Source organism: Petaurus breviceps, unplaced genomic scaffold (genome assembly GCF_028583685.1).
Source record: "Petaurus breviceps papuanus isolate PSGF00001 unplaced genomic scaffold, PetGlider_PUasm1.0 181, whole genome shotgun sequence".
NCBI lineage: Eukaryota > Metazoa > Chordata > Mammalia > Diprotodontia > Petauridae > Petaurus > Petaurus breviceps.
This window is the reverse complement of record NW_027185784.1, coordinates 3,824,053-3,844,114: the sequence shown is the minus strand read 5'-3', so window position 1 is coordinate 3,844,114 and position 20,062 is coordinate 3,824,053.

Genomic DNA, 20,062 nt, shown 5'->3' with positions numbered 1-20,062 from the left:
GTAGGAAGAAAAAGTTTATTAAATACTTATGTGAAATCTTAAATTACCTTATTTATTTCTATTTTGAAATTTTCCTTCTGTAACCCCGAATACAGGGTGTCCCATAAGTCTTAGTGCAGTTTTAAGATGACTTTTCTGGATACCCTGTATGTAGATAATTGTAGAATTTTATAACCTGAGGATCATTTGGATCTGTTATTCTACAGATGAGGAAAGTGAGGCTAATGGTTACTATCAGGTGGGCAGGAGCCAACTGGAATCACTTTGGGAGAGAGCCAATCATTAAATTTTTACTGTTAAGATTTACACCTCAGAAATCAGCAAATAGAGGCTTTGTCTAGGCATTATTGTTTTGTTAACAATGCAGATTAAATTTACAAGTGTGTCCTTAAGCAATTAAAAAAAATATATTGAGAGATTATTGTTAAATATTCACCAGTACAACCCTAGTTGCAAGGCTAGGATTCAAACCCAGGTCTCCTGAGTTTTGTAGTTTGTTTTTTAAATCAAGCTCACTGTACTATACTTCATGTGTTCAAGTGTGTGGCAAGAGGAGACAACAGGTCACATGTGTATTCTGTCTTACCTCTGACAAATCTCTATGGGTCTATAAAATGAACATCCATTTAAAAAAAAATGATATTGAATGAGGTGTTCTCTAAAATGCCTTCTAATTTGACCATGCTGGTTGAAGAGTAGGGGTTAATACATACTGTGCCTAATTATTTTTGAAGAAAAGAGAAAAAAAGGAGGATAATAAATATAGGGTTGGGTGAGACTTTACTTGATAATTTAATCAAACACACTCCTTTTACAAATAATGAAACTGAGGCCAAGGAAAGTTAAGTGACTTAGCCAAGATCTCCCAGACCTTGTGCCAGATCAAAGCCAGAGCAGAACTTGAATCTAGGTGTCCAGACACCAAATCCAGTATTCTTTTCACTGCTCTACTCCGTACATTTAGGTGAATAAGGAGAAAATAGCCTCACTACACGCTGGTATCAAAAATGAATGAGTTTGTTTAAATGACAAAACAGGGAGAGAGAAAAGGGGAGCAAAATGGGTTTTGTAAAGAAAAAATAATATTAATGCCTATTCAGAAGAGAAGAAAGAGACATAAAGGGCCTAATGTAAAGTTGTGGGGATCCAGCTGTGGCTTACATTCTGCTTTCAAGGATTTTTCCTCTTGAAGTCGCAGTAGTCTTCTTTCCCTACCCCTGATAAGGCAGGAAAAGAGATCTCCTGATGCTGGTGGGGTGAGTGTTCATATTAAAAGACTTTTATTCTAAGACTTAGGAAGAAGGGGGTGGGGAGGAGAGGAGAAAGGGGGAAAGGAAAAGGTGGTGTCAGAGGGCCAAGTGGGAAAAGGGTTTATAGTTTCTTCTCAAACCGAAGGGGAAGGAGCAGGAAGGGGGAGAGGGGTGTGGAAAAAGGCTTAAATCGCTGCTTCTCCCGTTCCCTGTGAGCTCTCTGGCACTCACAAGGATTTGTGAATGCCTTAGCGTAGTCTATGAAAAGTAAAAAAGTCACTCTCTATTGGTCTCCTGAAATGAAAGAAATCTGCTGAAGGCTCCAACACCAGTACATCTCGGGTGGGGCTTGTGACCTCGCTGCCTAGCTCCCTGGGGTCCCTAGTGGAGGGCTCCCACTCTATTCCCAACCCTCCCTCTGCTTCTGGGATCCTGGAAGAATGCGTCACGCGATGCATTAGGCCAGCTAGGCGGCACTCGTTCGGGTAAAGATCATCCAAGATACCTAGGGCCCGAATGGGACTTCAGAAACTTGTATTACAAAGAAAACTAAGAAGGAACGAAGTAAGGGAAGTGGGGAGAGTTTCTTTGGTGTTAAAACATTTCCTACTTCTCTGCTTATTGAATGGTCTGGAAAGATTGATATCCCTAAAAGTCGTTTGCCCACCACTGACTCAGGGCTGAATGTCGCCGAATGACCGTTTCCAGAGACTCCAAAGCGGCACTCCGAAGGAAACCCTCAGTTACCTACATTAACACTGCACCCCTCTTTCCCTCTCCCCTTTGCACTAAACCCTGAAGAACTCGTGCGTGGTATGGGGAATCTTGTTGTATGGAGATTTGAAGAATGTGTAAAGTGAGCATCGGACCCACCTTACAGGGCCGAGCTTGAGTGAGTAATAATAAATCTTAGGACGTTAGAGCTAGAAGAAATTCTACGCTTCATTTAAGCCGTTTTACGTGGAGGGACACCAAGACCTACATATATGGAATTACTTGCCCTATCCCAGGAACTTTTAAACTTTAACAAAAAATAAAAATTGCAGAATCTCTCCCTCCTTCCTCAGGAGGGAAGTACACTCAGAAGTCACAAAATTACTCAATTCAACAAACATTTTTAAGCTCTTATTGTGCTAAATGCTCCAGTAAAGGGGAAGGGGGAGACAGGAGACAAGTTTAGATTTTTTTAAAGTTGTCCCTGGCCTCAAGGAATGTAATTTAATAGGGGGATAGGGCACCTACACTTTTTCTTTTATTTAACAGATTTCCCATTTCATGGCTGTGCATATCCACCCATCACCATACAGTCCAACACTCCTGCTTGGTACCGTGTTTCCCCGATAATAAGACCTATCCCGAAAATAAGCCCTCCCCTTACTGTGTAAGATTCCTCTAAAATAAGCCCTCCCCCGAAAATAAGCCCCATTGAGATTGCTACTGTAGTGAAGGTGATCCCCTGTGCTACACGCTCTTAAAAATGTTTCTCTGTACGCCCCCCCCCCCCCCCCCCAAACGCATGCCAAGCTCCGAGCTGCATCCAATCAGAGCTGCAGCAGTGAGTGCATCATCCTGTTCTTCCCCAGTGATTTGCTTATTGAATAAAGGTACATTTTTTTGTTCACATTTACCTGTTTATTAAAATTGCTGTCAATGTTCATTAATATAAGCCCTCCCCTGAAAATAAGCCCTCTGGTGTTTTTCTGTCCAAAAAAATAATAAGACAGTGTCTTATTATCGGGGAAACACGGTAGTCCCTGCAAGAGCTCATGCTCAGGGGGCATGACCTTGAAGAATCTAGCACCTCCGCACCAGATGAAGCATTGGGAAGATTTCAGTAGATGGCCACACTACTGTGTAATACAGGTGGAGGGAAGCTCCAACCAGGTGCCAAAAGAGGCAGCCTGGGGTAGGTAGGGTATTGAGCGCTGGAGTCAAGAAAAACTCTTTTCAAGTCTTGTCTCAGACTTCTCCCAGCTATGTGACCCTGGATAAATCATTCAAATTTGGTCTCAGTTTCCTGGGCTGTAGGGATGATAATGAAAAGACCTACTTCTAAAGGTGGTTGTGAAGATAAAAATGAAATTATATAGATGGAAAAGGGTTTTGCAAACCCTAAAATGCTGATAGGCACAGCTCTTTAGACATTTCCTTGAGGATGTGGGGCATTTACTTGAACTGAAAGAAGCAGAACTCCGGAAACAAGAGGAAGAGTGGGGGGAAGGCACTCCAAAGAGATAGAATAGCTTTTTGGGAAAAAGAAGGGCACATTCTCAGGACCAAGAGGAAAGAGTCCAGTTTCTCTGGAGCATGATTAGTGACAGTGCTGGGTTTGGAACTTGAGTCTCCTTAATCCCAGACTGAGGTCCATTAGACTGCAAGGAATTTCTATTCCACATGATCTGGGAAATGGGGCTGGAGGGAGGGTCATTTTCTTTTTCCTATTAAAGCACTTCTTGAGTACCTTTTAAAGGTCCCTAGGAAAGGCACTGGTAACTCCAAAGTGCTTAACTTCTCCCAATGGACTTGAATTTCCAGTCCGAGATCCTGCACTGGGGATGGGGTAAAGGGAAGTCTGAGCTAGGAAAGGAGAGTCAGAATTAAAGTCTTAAAGCTAAGAAATGTCCCATAGAGGTCAATTACTCAGCACTACTGAATGTATCTTGTGGAACAGTCAGCAGTAAACCCGAAGTTAGTCTCTAGGAATAATCCTTGGTATCCCACCAAGAGTCTTGGTTTATTTCCTAACCCCAGAGTCTATAGCAAGGGTAAAGATATTAAATCTAGAGAGTGATGAGATCCCAGAGACCACTCAGTATGAGCTCCATATTTTACAGATAAGGAAAAATGAGGACCATCATTAAGTTAAATACCTTGCAAAGTCATAGAAATAGTAAACATCAGAGATGAGATTTGAACCTAAATCATCTGATTCCAAAGCCCTGCTTTTCCCCCCTCTTACCAGGATGCCTAGTAAGAAGTCTTTACCTGATCTAATAGCCCCTGTCTATTTAGGGCAGTTATGTGGTGCAGTGCCAGACCTAGAGTCCCAAAGACCTGAGTTCAAATCTGGCCTTAGCCACTTACTAGGTGTGTCATTGGGCAAGTGACTTAACCCTGTTTGCCTCAGATTTCTCATTTGTCAATGAGCAGGAAATAGCAAACCACTCCAGTATTTTTGCCAGGAAAACTCCAAATGAGATCATGAAGACAAGACTGAAACAACTCAACAACTGTTATTTATTTTCTTGGACACCTCTAAAAACCAATGTAAGGTCGAGTGGGTTTTATTGGTGGTGTAGCATTAAAAACAACTTTTGAGTTGGTGGATTTTACTCTAGACACCACACACACATGAAAATTACATATACATGGGTGTATGTATGTATATGTGTGTATAAACTTATCTGTGCTCAGTACCCACTGCATCTTGACTTGTCTTTCTAACGGCCTCCATAGAGGTTCTGTCCAAAATAATGGAATTTTTTTAGTACCAGGATCACAAAGATTGCCTGTCTTTCTACTATCCACTCCATCCCTCTCCCTAGCCCACCTCCTTTTCTGTTCTTACAAGTCCCTGACTTTTGTGCAATATATCTTCAGCCTACTTGTGTGCACCATAATTGACAAAAAGTAAACCAACTGGCTTGTCCAGTTGATTTTCTGTGAGAGACCATGTATTTCCAGAAGTAACATGGACTGGGAGGTCTAGAGAATTTACTATGATAACAATAATAGCCAACACATATATTTCTTTAAGGTTTGCTAAACACTTAATTGACTAAACAGTCAATAAATATTTGTTCATCGCCTATTAGATGCCAAATACTGCTAAGTACTAGAGTTACAAAGAAAGGCAAAAGACAATCCCTGTTCTTAAGGAATTCACAATCTAGTGGGAAAGATATAGAAACAACAGTGTACAAACAAGACAAATACAGGATAAATTGAAAACAGGGAAGGCACTAGTGTTGAGGGATCAGAAAAGGCTACTTGGGGAAGGTGGGATTTTAGCTTGAAGAAAGCCAGAGGCAGAGATGAAGAGAGAGAGCATTTCAGGCATGGAGGAAAGCCATTGAAAATGCCTGGAGTCTGGAGATAGATTATCTTGTGTGAGGACCAGCAAGGAGGCCAGTGTCACTGTATCACAAAGTATATAATGGGGAGGGAAGAGTATAAGAAGAAGTATAAGAAGGTATAAGAAGACTGGAAAGTTAGGAGGGGGGCAGATAATGGAGAGATTTGAGTGCTATACAGAGTATTTTATATTTTATTCTGGAGATAATAGGGAGCTCTTGGAATATAGTGATTAGGGGAGTGAGGTTGTCATCTGAATTTAAGGAAGTTTAATTTACAAGTGTGTGGAGGATGGACTGAAGTGGAAAAAGATGAGCTAGGGAGAACTTTGCATATATCAACTTTTTAGATACTATTATTATCCCTATTTTTAACATTTTTATTTAAAGTTTTGAGGTCCAAATTCTACACTTTGTTCCCTCTCTTCCCTCCCTCCTCTGTGAGATGGTAAATGACCAGATATAGGTTATACATGTGCAATTATGTAAAACATGTCCATACTGGTCATTTTGTACAAAGGGACTCAAAGAAAAAAAGAAAGTGAAAAATAGCTTCAGTCTTCATTTAATCAAAAAATGCCTCAGTCTTCATTTAATCAATATCATTTCTTTCTCTGGTTTTGGATAGTATGCTTCATCACTAGTCCTTTGGGATTATCTTGGATCATTGTATTGCTGAGAAGAGCTAAGTTATTCACAGTTCATCAAACAATATTGCTGCTACTGTGTACATCATTCTCCTAGCTCTGTCCACTTCATTGTGCATCAGTTCATGTAAGTCTTTCCAGTTTTTCCAAAAGCATGCTGCTTGTCATTTCTTATAGCACAAAAATATTCCATTACAATCATATACCACAGCTTATTTGACCATTCCCCGGTTGATGGGCATCTCTTTGATTTCCAATTCTTAACACAAAAAGAGCTGCTATAAATATTTTTGCACAAATAGATCCTTTTCCCATTATTTTGGATGTCTTTAGGATATAGACCTAGCAGTGATGTTGCTGAATCAAAGGGTATGCACAGTTTTATAGCCCTTTGGGCATAATTCCAAATTCTCTCCAGAATGTTTGAATCAGTTCACAACTCCACCAGCAGTGCATTCATGTCCCCATTTCCCCACACCCTCTCCAATATGCATCATTTTCTCTTTTTGTCATATTAGCCAATCTGATAGGTGTGAGTTGGTACCTAAGAAATGTTTTAATTTACATTTCTCTAATCAGTAGTGATTTAGAACATTTTTTCATATGACTATAGATAGCTTTGATTTCTTTTGTCTGAAAACTACCTGTTCATATCCTTTGTATTGGTCCTGTTTTAGAGATGAGGAAACAGGCTGAGAGAGGTTATTTGACTTGACTAGGAAAATACAGTTAGTAAATATAAGAGGAAGTATTCAAATCCAGTCCTTCTGATTCTAAGTATAATATTCCATCCATTAAGATACCTAGTTGCTTCTCAAGACCCTTTGTTTTTAGTGGGATCATAGATTATGTTGTTTGTTGATAATAATAATAATAATACTTGTGAACCTTAAAGGTGTTTCTCCAACAAGGTAATATTTGCTATAATTATGCAAAGACAAATGCAGTCAAAGATTAATCAATCAACTAATCAAAAAGCATTCATTAAGTATCTACTGTGTTCCAGAGATAACTTTGTTCAGCCAACCTCAGACTTCAAGTCAGGTATAAGACAGGGAAAGAGAAATGTACTTAACAAAAGGTGGTTAATAGGGGTATAGATGTCCAGCAGAGTCCAAATGTAAGAGCAAATCACTCTAACTGGTGGAGATCTCTAGTTGCTCCTGTTTGGGGATGAATCGTGAGCTTTGACTCAAACCCCATTACATTATAGAGACTTCTCAATGAAACAATGGCCACTCAAATGAGATTAGTGTAGCAACCCACTTAGGGAAAATGAAGTAGATGAAAAATGTGGATGGCCCAAATTGACATGAAATTTGATGGGAAGCCCCTCAAATTGTCTATTAGTATATTTATCTTGAATAAGCACTGCATATGGGCAATGAGATAGGACTAGGAGAAATGTCTGAATCACATCTGGAAAACTGTACAGTACTCTGAACTATCCCAAGCTGCTTGCTGACATGAAAGTCTATCTTTCTAAACAGCAATATTTCCCAAATTTTACTGTATGGCTGCAGATTCCAAATCCCCATATCTTAGAATAAGTAAAATTATAGGTGATTCAAAGGACAAAAATAATTTTAAGTTCCTAAGATTTGCATACTATTTACATTTGGCAAAGCACTTCTACATTACTTGGTCCCATTTGATCCTCACAAAGACCCTGTTTGATATAAGAAGGGTTGGGATTATTATCCTCCTTTTACAGTTAAGAAAGCTGACACTCTAAAGGTTATCATTTACCCCAAAATCACATCACAGAGTCAGTAGACTCTATGATTTCTAACTCCAAGGAAATGATTTTAGGAGAACAGATGTTTTTAAGTGGTGTAACTACAAAATAATGAATATGGTTTCCATATAGCTTCACAAGAGCATGCATCTCATCTCTTGAGAGGTACTTTGTCAAGGATTTCCTGGGAAAGAACACTAACTTCTAGAACTAGATTGGTAAGCTACTGGTGACAGTGAATGTTGGAGTGGTTTGAAGGAAACACGCGGTTAAGCAGGGTGTCTGGTGACATTAATAGAACCTTACCTTAGTCAGAATTCAATTTAAATATTCTTTCCAACACCCATAACCATGATCAGGGACCATGAAACAAGCAATCTTTGCTATTCCAAGTCGTGGTATTACCTGCAGTAGTCTAGTATCCAATTTGGAAAGTCTTATCTACTAATAAAAATGTTGTAGTGAAAGTCATATACAGTTAGCCAAAAGGGGAAAGGGGATCGAGACTTAACGGAGGTTTAAGGAGAGAAGGATTCTCCCTTGCTTTCGACTCTCCGGAAGAAACTGCCCTAAAGATAAAGCAGAGAGATAAAGAGGGGCTGGGAGAGGAGAAAGAAGGAAGATCACTTGGAAAGTTTCTTTTGGTCTGTCATCGATACTGTGGGCTAGGTATTATGAAAGGGAAAAAGAGAAGGACCTTGAACCTGTATGTGTAAATCCCGAATTAAAAGAAAACTCCTTTTCGAAATATGTTTATTAAAACGTTTTACTACGTAAAAGATCAAGGGGGAGGACACTTTGGCCAGAAATCGTGTTACTTTGCCCTCATTCTTGCCTCACTGCAGTACACGCGTTGGTGGGAGAGAGAGGGTAGGGGGAAGAGGGGAAGAGGTGTGTGTTTGTGTGTGTGTGTGTGTGTGTGTGTGTGTGTGTGAGAGAGAGAGAGAGAGAGAGAGAGAGAGAGAGAGAGAGAGAGAGAGAGAGAGAGAGAGAGAGAGAGAGAGAGAGAGAGAGAGATTCAGTGCTTGTGTGGAAAGTGCACCAAGATTTAAAAAAAAATCAGCCGCACTGAAATATGCTGCTTCCCAAGGGCTCCCAAAGCACTGGATGGTGGCTACTGAATAAACGGGAAAGCATGCAGGCATCTCGTTGTGAGCTACATCTTGAAAGACGCTGGCAGAAGAAAAGGCTGAGCAAGAAATAGCTTCAGTAATTAGGCTGCCAAACACTTTGTGTAACTCATATGAGGGCTTGGACAGAACAGGCTGCTGTTCTGAGGCTTCCTGGATTCCAGCTCAGCCTGGCCTCTCTTTTGTGTCGGAATGCTTGGACTGGGATTGGGGCAGGAATTGGGAAAGGGGCAGGGGCTGGGGCAGGGGCAGGAGCTGGGGCAGGGGCAGGAGCTGGGGCAGGGGCAGGGACTGGGGCAGGAGCGGAGGAAAGCTCCACTTCAGTGGGAAAGCTGAAACAGAACAAATGAACTAGAAAATAAGAAGTCCCGCGCCTTTTGCTGGCACTACTTTTTAACTCTTTTAGGTTCCCCTTCGCCACTTCCCCTTTGTGTCAGTGTGTTTCTTCGTTTTTTGTTTTTCTTTTTCTGTCCTTTAGAATTGCCTTTCAGGCTCAATGTGCAGCTGTGGCAGGCACACTGGGGGCTAATGGAGCTGCAAAGGGTTCTGCACAGAAAGGGCATGGGTGAAACGCCTTCAGTCTGTCTCATTGCTTCCTAACTTGTTGAGTGATTTCAGGGCTAGATACGCATAAGAAGTTCTATGTTTGTATTCTGGTCAAAGCATTTTCAAGACCCTTCCATTTTCTCTGTTTGCTAGTGCCATTACTTGAGTCCTTCAAGGTATCTCGATTTCATCACAACTAAAGTGTGGTCGAGTTGGGGAGTGGGTTGGAAACTAACTCAGAAGCGGCAAGAATCGGCAGTTTTTCGTTTTCCTGCGACCCAGGAAAGAATTGAGAGGAAGGGGCTGCTTTGATTCATTACCACCTAATCTTTTTCCGTCCCCCCCCCCACGTTCCCCTAATAAAGGTCAATTCATCTTTGGGCAAAAATCAAAAGGGGCGAATCCTGAATCACATGACATCTTTTCAACATGGATGTACTTGATAGAAAAAAATAAAACTTTGCTGATGTTAAACTTATTCTTGCTTTGTTTGATTTAAAGTTAGTTAAAATGCGAAGAGTAGCTTGGGAGAGGAGGCTGGGAGGAGGGAGAGTGTTCGAATTTTATTCTAAAGCAAGAGGTTCTTAACCTGGGGACCATGGGAAACATTGATACATTTCAAAGATTCCCCACCAAAAACAAACAAATTCCCATTACATTTGAATGTTTAATTACCCTCTAACTGAAATGTAGCATTTCTTTCAATTATAAATGTGGACAGCAAAATATTATTCTGAGTAGTCCAAACGGTAGAGTCCAAACGGGTCCATGACACACACACAAAAAAAGATTAAGAATCCTAGTTTTTAAAAAATTATACAAAATTTCAAAAGGGGAGATCCAAAGGTAAATGAGAAAACCAGGGAGAGAGAATTTGGGGAGAGGGAGCAAAGGGCAGGTAGTCTGGAATGTCACTGTCTTTGAGACTCATTCACTGTTGGAATTCTGCTTTCCTGTTGTTGTGCTGTTGTTTTAAACACAATCTTCTAAGCAAAGGGAGCTCATTCTTTCATTTATGCTGCACTTGCTCATTATTAAAGTAAAATAAAAAATAAAAAAATTTCCTATTTGCGTTAGCAATCTGAAGGGTGAATCACAGAAATGTGAACCAGTTTTAAGGATTCTGTATCTCTTCCTCTAGATGAAATCTGATTTAATTAAAGTCTGCTTGATAAATATGTACAAAGTATCCTCTAACTAACAGAGGTAAGGAAAAAAGTACTCTATACATTTCAGATAGGCAACTGAAGTCTTAGTAAAGCCTCAAAGAGTCAGGGCATTTCTTGGGGTTCCAAAGTCCATAAAAAAAGATCCTCCATACCTACATATCTTAATGTTTTCACCTTGAAGCATGAAATTAAAAAGTTGCGAATGTTTAAGTCTCTAGCCAACCTAGATAACACCTTTGAGAACAAATCTGTAATGTGATAATAAACACATTTTCTACCTGTTTTATTTTCAAATCCCTTTTAAACTGACTCTCTGCTCCATGATTTGTTACTCCCATTATGCAGAACTCTTAGAGACAGAGGATAAAAGTATCATTTAAGTCTCTACCCCACCCCCCCTTCAGAGATAATTCCTTCCCTGAAATCCATTCTCTATTTAGATTGTAAAGCAACTTCACTGTCATCATCATCCATTCATGCTAACAAAAGATTCATGAAGTGAATTCTTTCTTCAGACCATCAAAAATCTAGATTTCCAAAAGTTGGAACAGGATGATATTGGACAAATCAAGCAGTGAAAATAGCCATAAGGAAGTCTATTTTGTCCTTGTCTGTTGTTCATTTTGGAGGGAAGAAGATTGTTGTTGCGTGTTGTTTTTTTTTTTTTAATGGCCACATTTAGAGTCAGAGAGAGGACTTGGGCTATAATCTCAATCTGTCAGTACTATGAGGATAAAAGTCCCAACTTCCCTGGAACTCAGCTTTCTCATCTGTTCCTTGGCTTTCCTTCAAATCTCTGTTACTAACTCCCACCTTCTGCAAGGCTTTCCTGATCCCAGTAAATTCTAATGTCTTCCCACTGGTTTATTTCCAATTTATCCTGTACATACCTTGTTTGTACATAGTTGTTTGCAAGTTGTATCTCCCACTAGACTGTAAGTTCCCTGAGACCTAGGTCTGTCTTTCATCTTTATTTGTACCTCCAGTGCTTAGCAGAGTGCCTGACATGTAATAGGTAAATAAATAAATAAAATAAATGCTAGGGGACTGACAGATCAAAAAAAAAAATGACCTTTAGGATCTCTTCCACCTCTAAATCAAAGATCCTATGATTTCTATTTTAATACCCTTCAGGTGTAGAGGAGAGGAAATACTCTTTCTGAACTCTATCAGGTTATCAGTTTGTAGGCAGGGAGGATATATGGGAATCCAATTCTTACTATTGGGAGACTTTGTTTCCAAATTAGAATCTGTCTACCTAGGCAGAAAGGTTTGAGCTTAACCACCTTGAAATGAGAATAAGCCAGGTGAACATATTGTTTGGTTGAGAAGATGCCAAACTTAGCACATTGACTTTGCAATTGAGAAAGGAGTGGGAGGAAAAATCTTTGACTGATAGGAGTAAAGAGAAGGAAGCAAGGGAGAAGAAGGCAGGTGAGAAATAAAGATGTTAAGAGAGGAGTTTGGAACAAAGGAAGCAAAAGGAACAGATTTTTACATTGAAACTACCACATAGTCTTTAATGACAACTAAGTGAATTTAACAATCTGAAATCCACTTTGAGGTTGACTGAAATGTCCTACAAAGGAGGCAGGAGAATGTGACCACAGTCAGTGCTAATAGGAAACTTAAGATCACTGAAATTCTCCCTGTGCTATGATAACCACTCTAAATTCCATAAAGAATAGTGAAAAAAAAAGAAAGAAAAAAGAAAAAGAAACTGTGAACTGGTTCCAAGGCTTGCATTTTATGATTTCCATCAGAAACAGGCAGCCAGAAATAGCGAAAAGGGGTAGAGAAAGAGCAAGGAGTTGAGTGGAGGGAGTCTATACCATGTACATACAACAATTTTTTCCATTTTGTAACTATCACTACTGCAGCTCACCTTCAAGTCAGCAAATTAGTTGTTTTTGCAAGTGTATTTTGTATATGAAAGGAAGTTTTACTTAGTGGATAGAAGGTTCACAGAGTCAGGCAAATCTGGATGTAAATTCTGCATCCTAGAAAAATTACCTCTGGAAAGACACTTAACCTGTCAATACCTCCATGCAACTCTCCAAGGTGATAAATTACTGATCAGTTATTGATTTATATAGGTGGAAGGAGATTTCACACTGGAAGTTCCTCTATACTAATAAAATCATAGATATGACCCCACCCAAAAAAACCCTATGCATATAGTGTGTCATGTATAGTATTTATAAACAATAATTCTTTGGACGTTTCTTTGAGTGAAATTTGAACCACTCTGTTAAAATGAAAGTTAAATGAGGTTGCTTTTAAAAGGAAAAAAAAAATCCATTCATTTTGCACTCAATGTTTTATTTTTTTGTCCATTTTTAAACTGGGAAAAAAAAAATTTAAATCAAATTCCCTCTGCCTCTCTTATCTTTCTGACTTAAGTGAAGCCCAGACTTCCTGAATCCTGAGCAATAAGCTATGGAAGACAGTTAATGTGCCAAAGCTGAGGACATATCTAGGGCAGGAATGCAATGATGAAATAATGTGTTGGTGAATTTTGATTTTTTGGCATTTAGGCTTATGTCCGTGTTTCCAGTTATGTAAAGCACAGAGAAGCTGTCAATTGCAGGGTTATGTGGAAATACTTTAGTTTCTTTGTAAGCCAGGAGAATCAGCCTCAGCTATGCGTTTGAAGATTTGCACAGCTTTGCATTTAAGTTGCTTTCATATATAACTACAACTTTTGGGGGGGCTATAACTCTTGCCTCCCAGGGATCTATTGATATCACACGAATATACTACGCTTCAAGCTCTTTTTTTTTTCATCTGGAGATCTGGGATCACAGTTAAGAACCCTTATTCATGTCTCTGTGAACTTCACATGCATGTATGTTTTTCCTTAGGTACAACATTAACACAAAAGGGATGTTCATGTCTCTTACATTCAGTCATCTCCTTGCCATCAAATTATGAGGGCAGTTTAGTTCATAATAAAACTCAGGAATTGAACATAAATTTTTAAAAAATTGGGGGGGAGGAATAAAGATAATTTCTCAGTGTTTATTTTTTTAATTGAACAACTTTTTAACTGAGCTTTTGTCATCAAAGTAATTCCCAAGCTACCATGATCAAATCCAAAATCACTGTCTCAAGTCATCCACTATCTGGATATTTCCTTAGGGGTAGGAATTAACTCTGAATTATTAATTGTTAAGCAGCAATGCTCAATGGAGCACCATGACCTAAACATTTTTCCAACACCAGAACAAGAGACTGTTGGTAAAGCAGAGAAGATCTGAAGGGGTGCTCCAGATGAGGTATAAAACCATACCTAAAGGAGATCAAAGTTCCCCACCCCACAAGGAATAATTCCAGTAGGTTTCCTAACATCCTAACTTGCTATGCTGTAGAAAAATTTTGAAGGAAGTTGGAGAGGAATGGGACGGGGTGTTGTGGGGAGTGGGAATTTCTTCTTCATATTCTCCCCAAACACCATAGGAGGGAAGAGTGAATTGGGACAACTGGAAGAAATGAACCAGAATGAAAGGTCAAGTTTCAGGGTGGGGTTGGGCCTTACATAAGAAAATGCTATTCTCTTTCCTTATTCTGACTACAGGAGTGAGTCACCCTAAGTAACTTATAAAGTGGAATGGGACAGCACCCAAGAATTCTTTCAGCATTCGGATTCATCATATAGGAAATGGAATTTAAGGTTATACTAAAGTGTCCTGCCCCCATTTTCTCACCCCAGCAAAGTAGTTTAAGAAAACTTTTACCTTAAAAGCTAAAGCAGGTCATTTCATGCTCAGACAATGAAAAATTAGCTACATAGGCTTAAGTAAGTACTTAAGTACTTCATTTTTTTTTAGGCCTAAGTAAAAAAATGCGTTTTACTTTATTATTTCCACTGAGCTTAATATTAAGTGACCCGAATGTCAGTTTCTGGGTATCTGAGGAGAATACTGTCATAGAGGGGCTTCTTATTCAGACACTGGTTGGACCTAATGCCCCCGGAAGTCCTTTTCAGTTTTCAGATTCTGTGATTCTTTGAATATTCTCCTGGAAAACACTTAAAAGACTAGTCTCAACTTTTTACAGTTTGTTCTTCTTAGTAAAATTAAATTCTGCCTTGCCTTCCCAAACTGTTTTCTGGGTCTTTTTGCTTTTTTTTTTTTTAGTCTTCAATCTCGTGAAGCTTTCTAATGAACCCGTGTGCAAGTGGGGCGGGGGAAGAGGTATGAGGGATGGGCGGTTTGGGGTGGGGGTGGGGAGTAGCATCTCCTAATTGTTCTGGTCAGCGGTCCAGCCAGCCGCTATCAGTGGAAAACGAGTCGTAGAGCCGGAATCTGATAACTTCTACAGCTCGTAGGAGCCTGGGTCCCGGCCTGGAGAGCAAGTGGGCTGAGCACCTCCAGTTTTGCCTCTTCTGGGTAGCAATCTGAGGAGTTTCTGTGTTAAGTATTCCTGCACAGAACAGAATAAAAGAAATTAAATTTGGCTGTTTCAAACTTCCCTATCTGTTCCTCATCCTCCAGCCCTTCCCTCTTTTATCAAGGAGCACTAATATTTTTTTCCCAGCCCCACTCTTCTCTAAAAAGATTAAGATCGAAAACTTATTCTAAGTGTTGTTCTCTCCACACTTCAAATAGTTGGAATCAGGAATAAGAAACAAGAAACTGTTTATTAAAAGCTAGAAGTTTTTATTTTGTATGAAGTTTAATTGGCCCCGACTAGACTACCTGGTAATAAAAGCAACCCAGGTTTAAAGTTCCTTGCGTGTCCTTTCTAAACCCTCTGTCCTGGCCCTCGGAAAGTAAACTCCTGCTTCTCCGACTAGGATGGAGGAAGGCATTACAATCTCTAACTATCAAGAAAATCAGAGAAGTGTGTATAGAAGTAGGGCTCCTGAAATGGAAGAAGGATGGGATGGACCGAAGGTCCTGAGCTAAAAAGGAGGAAAGAAGCCCAGATAAATTTATGTATTTACGAATGCATTTTGCGATTTCTCAGACTCCCGTAAAGAAATATTTAGAAAAAAGTAAGTTGCTTTGGATCCCTTTGATGATATCAAGAACATCGCTGAATCTGATTTTTATTTTACAGACAACAGGTAGAATTATTTTTTAATAGCGAAAGAGGGAAACGAAATGCTGAAGAATTCATGCAAAACGAGATAAAATCCTTTGGTGGAATCTACTCCGCAATTCACCCTTACGTTTTATGCATTTAATTTATTTCTGAGGTTGAATATTGAATGTGGAGAACTGGATTTCTGTGTAGGACAATCCCTCAGTCTTTCTTATCCCGAATTCTATCACTTCTATGGATTTATTGCAAACAAAACTGATAATTCCCCAGAGTAGGATCTGCGTTCTGTGCAGCTTAGAGAAGTTAGTTTTAGCTTGCAGGCAACTTATAAATCTCTCTTCCTGATTCTTCTGACAGTGCAGAGTTCCATTTCTGAATCTCGGATGGGATAAAACCAGAACTCCCACGACTGCCGAAAGGGTAATTAATTTCTAGTTTAAGAGTAAGAGTGAAAATAGCCTGGATTTATGGCGTCAATTTACCGGCAATTAATTTTGCTTCCTTAATTTGGATTGGCTTTATGTTTAAATGCTGTTTTGAAAACGAAGTTACTGAGGTTTTTATTAAAAGTAATTTTCAAACCCATATAAAGCCAATTCTAACAACAACAACAAAAAAGAACTAGTCAAGTACCTCTTCCTCCCCCAAAAATGATTGGAGACAAGATCCTTTTAACTTTAATAACTCGTACCCGCCTCCATCCTTTGTCATTTTATTCCCTATACAAAATATCTGAATGATGAAAAATTTTATTCTCTTTGTTTCTTTGTAACCTATGAAACAAAGAAAATAAAGATATGCATTAGTTTGTTATCTCCACCAGAACCTAGAACTTACTCCTCTGGGAGTATCTTTAATAACTCTGAAATTCTGACTTTTGGTAAACCTACATTGAGAAAAGACTGTCTTCCTTTATTTACTAATACAGATATAAAAGAAACCACTGCCTTTCCTCCCAACCCCCATAACTTCTCAATACCTTTCATATCCCTCCATAAATTTTAAAATTAAAAATCAGCGAAAAAAAAAAAAAGCAGAAGCACAAATCAAACCCTTAGTCGTATCTGGGAGCGTTCCTCGATCTTCAGAAGAAAAATATGTTTCCTTTGATTTTTTTTTCCTAAGAGGCAGACGTATGGATGAGCAGAATTACCCAGAAAAAGTAATCCCCAATAATAATATGTGTTCCGCTTCCCTCCCTCCGTCTAGTTCCACTGCAGCTAATAAGCTGCATAGTGAAAGAAGATTGTTTTTTGTTCTCTGATTGAGGCTGAAACACAACCTGCTCTGAGATGCTTGGGGCAGCCGGAGAGGGGAGGGGGAATTAGAGGGGAGTGAAAACTGTTAAACACTTCAAGGGAAAGATTAATACACGTGGCAGAAGGTTGCAAATTATTATACTTTTCGATTCGTTTTATATTTCTTAAAATACGACGGAATTATGTACTGTGCTAAGAAGGAAGAAATTAAAGATTAAGGATTATTTGGTATTTTACATCTTTATATAATCGCCTTTGATTTCAGACTATACTAATCCTAACCAAGAGATGAATTTTCCTGTGGCTGGGATTTAAATATATGTTAGATATCTCATGAAAATTATGCAAGTGAGCAATGTCAAGAACATAGTTTAGGAAGGAATGAAATGCAAAACCAATTAATTCTGGGGGGGGGGGAACAGGAGCCAGTCTTGAGAGAATATTAAATTATTTTACATAAGTACAACTTTTTGCTCCTATCTCTTAGACGGCCTTAACTCAGGCACTGAGTGTGAGGGTGTGGAGGAGGGGGTGTGTGGAAGAGGAGGAGGGCACTTTATGTATTAGCATGTAGAAGAGAGCAAATTGCCCAGGTTACCTCAGTATCTCTCATTCAGAACAAACCCATAAACTTGGAATTCGACTTCGGACTAGGAACTAAAGTGAAGGTGAACATGGGAAAGCAAATAAGTATTTCTTTCCATTTTTGTGGAAAACAAGTAATTAGCCATCGGGGTGATTAAAAAGGGAGTAGGGTGAAGTCTAATAAGCAAGAGTCTAGCAAGAAAACCCAAAGAAACCACAGAAACTACTACATTACTACCAGAGAAATCACCCCCTTCCCCATTTTCTCTTTACTCTGCTTTTACCCGTTGAACTGTATTTTCAAGAGTTGAGTGTATTTTATTTCTTCCTTCCTTCCCTTTCTAAAATATATACACCTGTATTTCTCGAATTTGCTGTGGAGACGGAAGGAGTGTTGCCAAAATCCTGAACTACCTTATCTTTTTTATTTCATTTTTTTAAATGTCAGAGTTGGGAAGAAATTGGTAAATAGAAGAGTTCTTGCTTAACATCTACAGACCTAAAGTCTCTCTCTCTCTCTCTCTCTCTCTCTCTCTCTCTCTCTCTCTCTCCCCTCTCTCTCCCCTCCCCACCTCTCTCTCTCCCTCCTTCGTCCTCTCCCTTCCCTCTCCTTCTGTCTTTCATATTAAAACAGGTTTTCCTTTAAGATTTGAACAAGAACATATCGATTAACAAATAATGAATTACGGAGATTTGATTCACAAAGCAGCTCCTTAGCACTTAAGACTAAAGAAGCCCAACATTATCTTAATGGAAGGCTATAATTGCTGCTTTGGGATATTTACACTGCTCAAATGACACTGCAGTAGATTTTACTTTCAAACACATGTCAAAAAGGCAAATCCCGAAACGATCAGTGAAAAGCAGCTGTTGCCATATTAAATATATAAAAGCTTTAAAAAAAAAAAAAAGTAAGAAACAAGCATACCCCTAGTCAGTAATTTCCCTCCTTAGTTCAGTATCCATTGAAGGCGAAATTTACCTAGGGTACATTAAAACCTCCACTGAAGTTCTGGAGGGGAGGAGGGGAGAGAGGGAGGAGAGAGGAAGGAGGTCCTCTAGACGAACATAAAGCGAACTGGAAACATTCAACCCAGAAGGCAGGTAAAACTCCGCAATTGGGTAAGTTGTGAAAGTTAACTCCTCTGGGGGAGTTCAGGCTCATTCTAGTCAATGCCCGACCATGTTGCTTGGCCATTTTCTTCAATCTGACCTGGAGGGAGTACTATAGAAAGGGGATTTTTCGATGCTGGGAAGCAGCAGGTAGGAAAGGAACCTGATCAGCCCCAAAAGGCAGCAATTAAAGTCTTAACCACGACCCATCTGTCGCAGGATCGACACCCCTTTCTCTTCCTCTCCTTTATGTCTCCTCCTCCTTCCCCCAGCCCCACTGCTTTCCCCTTTGTCTGTGCAAGGAATGGGAGGAGACAAGACCAGCGGCCCCAGTAGTAAAAGAAAAGAAAATACGGTCCTGACAGTTTTTTTTTTTTTTAATGTCGGAACTTTTACTAAGAATTTCTCCAAAAGGAATTCCTTCTTCCGGGTGTCCTGCGCCTCTCATTGGATTCGGCTCCAGGAGCTAAATTCACTCCTGAGAGCTGGCTCAGTCCCAACCTTGCACCTTCCGGCAGTGCAGGAGGATCAGCATATAGTTCCCCTCCCATCCCTATCTCCATCTGAGTCTTCCCATTATCAGTGGTACCTGAGAGTTACCCCTTCCTTTGCAGTGGTTCGCGAGGCCAATCTCATCTGGGCCATTACTCCGACGCTCTCGAACTACAACCCTCCTTCTTTTCAGTCTCCCCTTTCTCCAGGCGGGATCCCCATCACCCACTGAACCCGCGGGCTCCTGGGGGTGCGGGGGGGAGGAGAGAGAGAGAGAGAGAGAGGGAGAGGGAGGGAGAGAGAGAGAGAGAGAGAGAGAGAGAGAGAGAGAGAGCTTCTCTCCTCTCCTGACCGCTGTGTCCCATTCACAGAGGAGGCGAAAGAGAGGAGAAGTGGGGGTAGGGTGGTGCTGTCTCCAGTTCATGGAGTGTCCGGCCTGAACCGATAGGGGAGGGGGAGGGAGGGGGCGGGAACTGGTGTACAGATAAGGCCCAAAGTACAGGAAACAGCTGGAAAGTGAGAATGGGGAAGAAGATACTTAGGGCCCTGGGCCCAACTTCTTATTACCAAGAATAAGAATTAGGCTTCTCCGCTAGAAGTACAGTAATTGTAGAGGTGGCTTTACCCTCAGCTGGGTCCCGGGCCCCTCAACTCTTTATCCTTCCCAGCAAGCAAGAGAAGACTTAGGAGCAGGAGAGAGGGAAAGTTTGTCCCACACGTAGTTTTGTGGGACTCTGGAGAAAAGCAGGTTCAAGTTAGTTCCTACACGAACTAGCGCTATGAAGATTCCTCCACCTTTACCAAACCCGTCCCTCCTTCCCTTCTTCTTGTCCCACCGCAACCCCAAGCGCAGCAAGTTACCACCGATACCTTCTTCCTTGCACAGGGCCTGCTGCCCAGCTAGCTCGAGTTCCGCCACGTTCTGTCCCACTCGTGGCCCGCGCGCTTAGGCGCACAGACAGACAGACTCTCTCTCTCTCTCTCTCTCTCTCTCTCTCTCTCTCTCTCTCT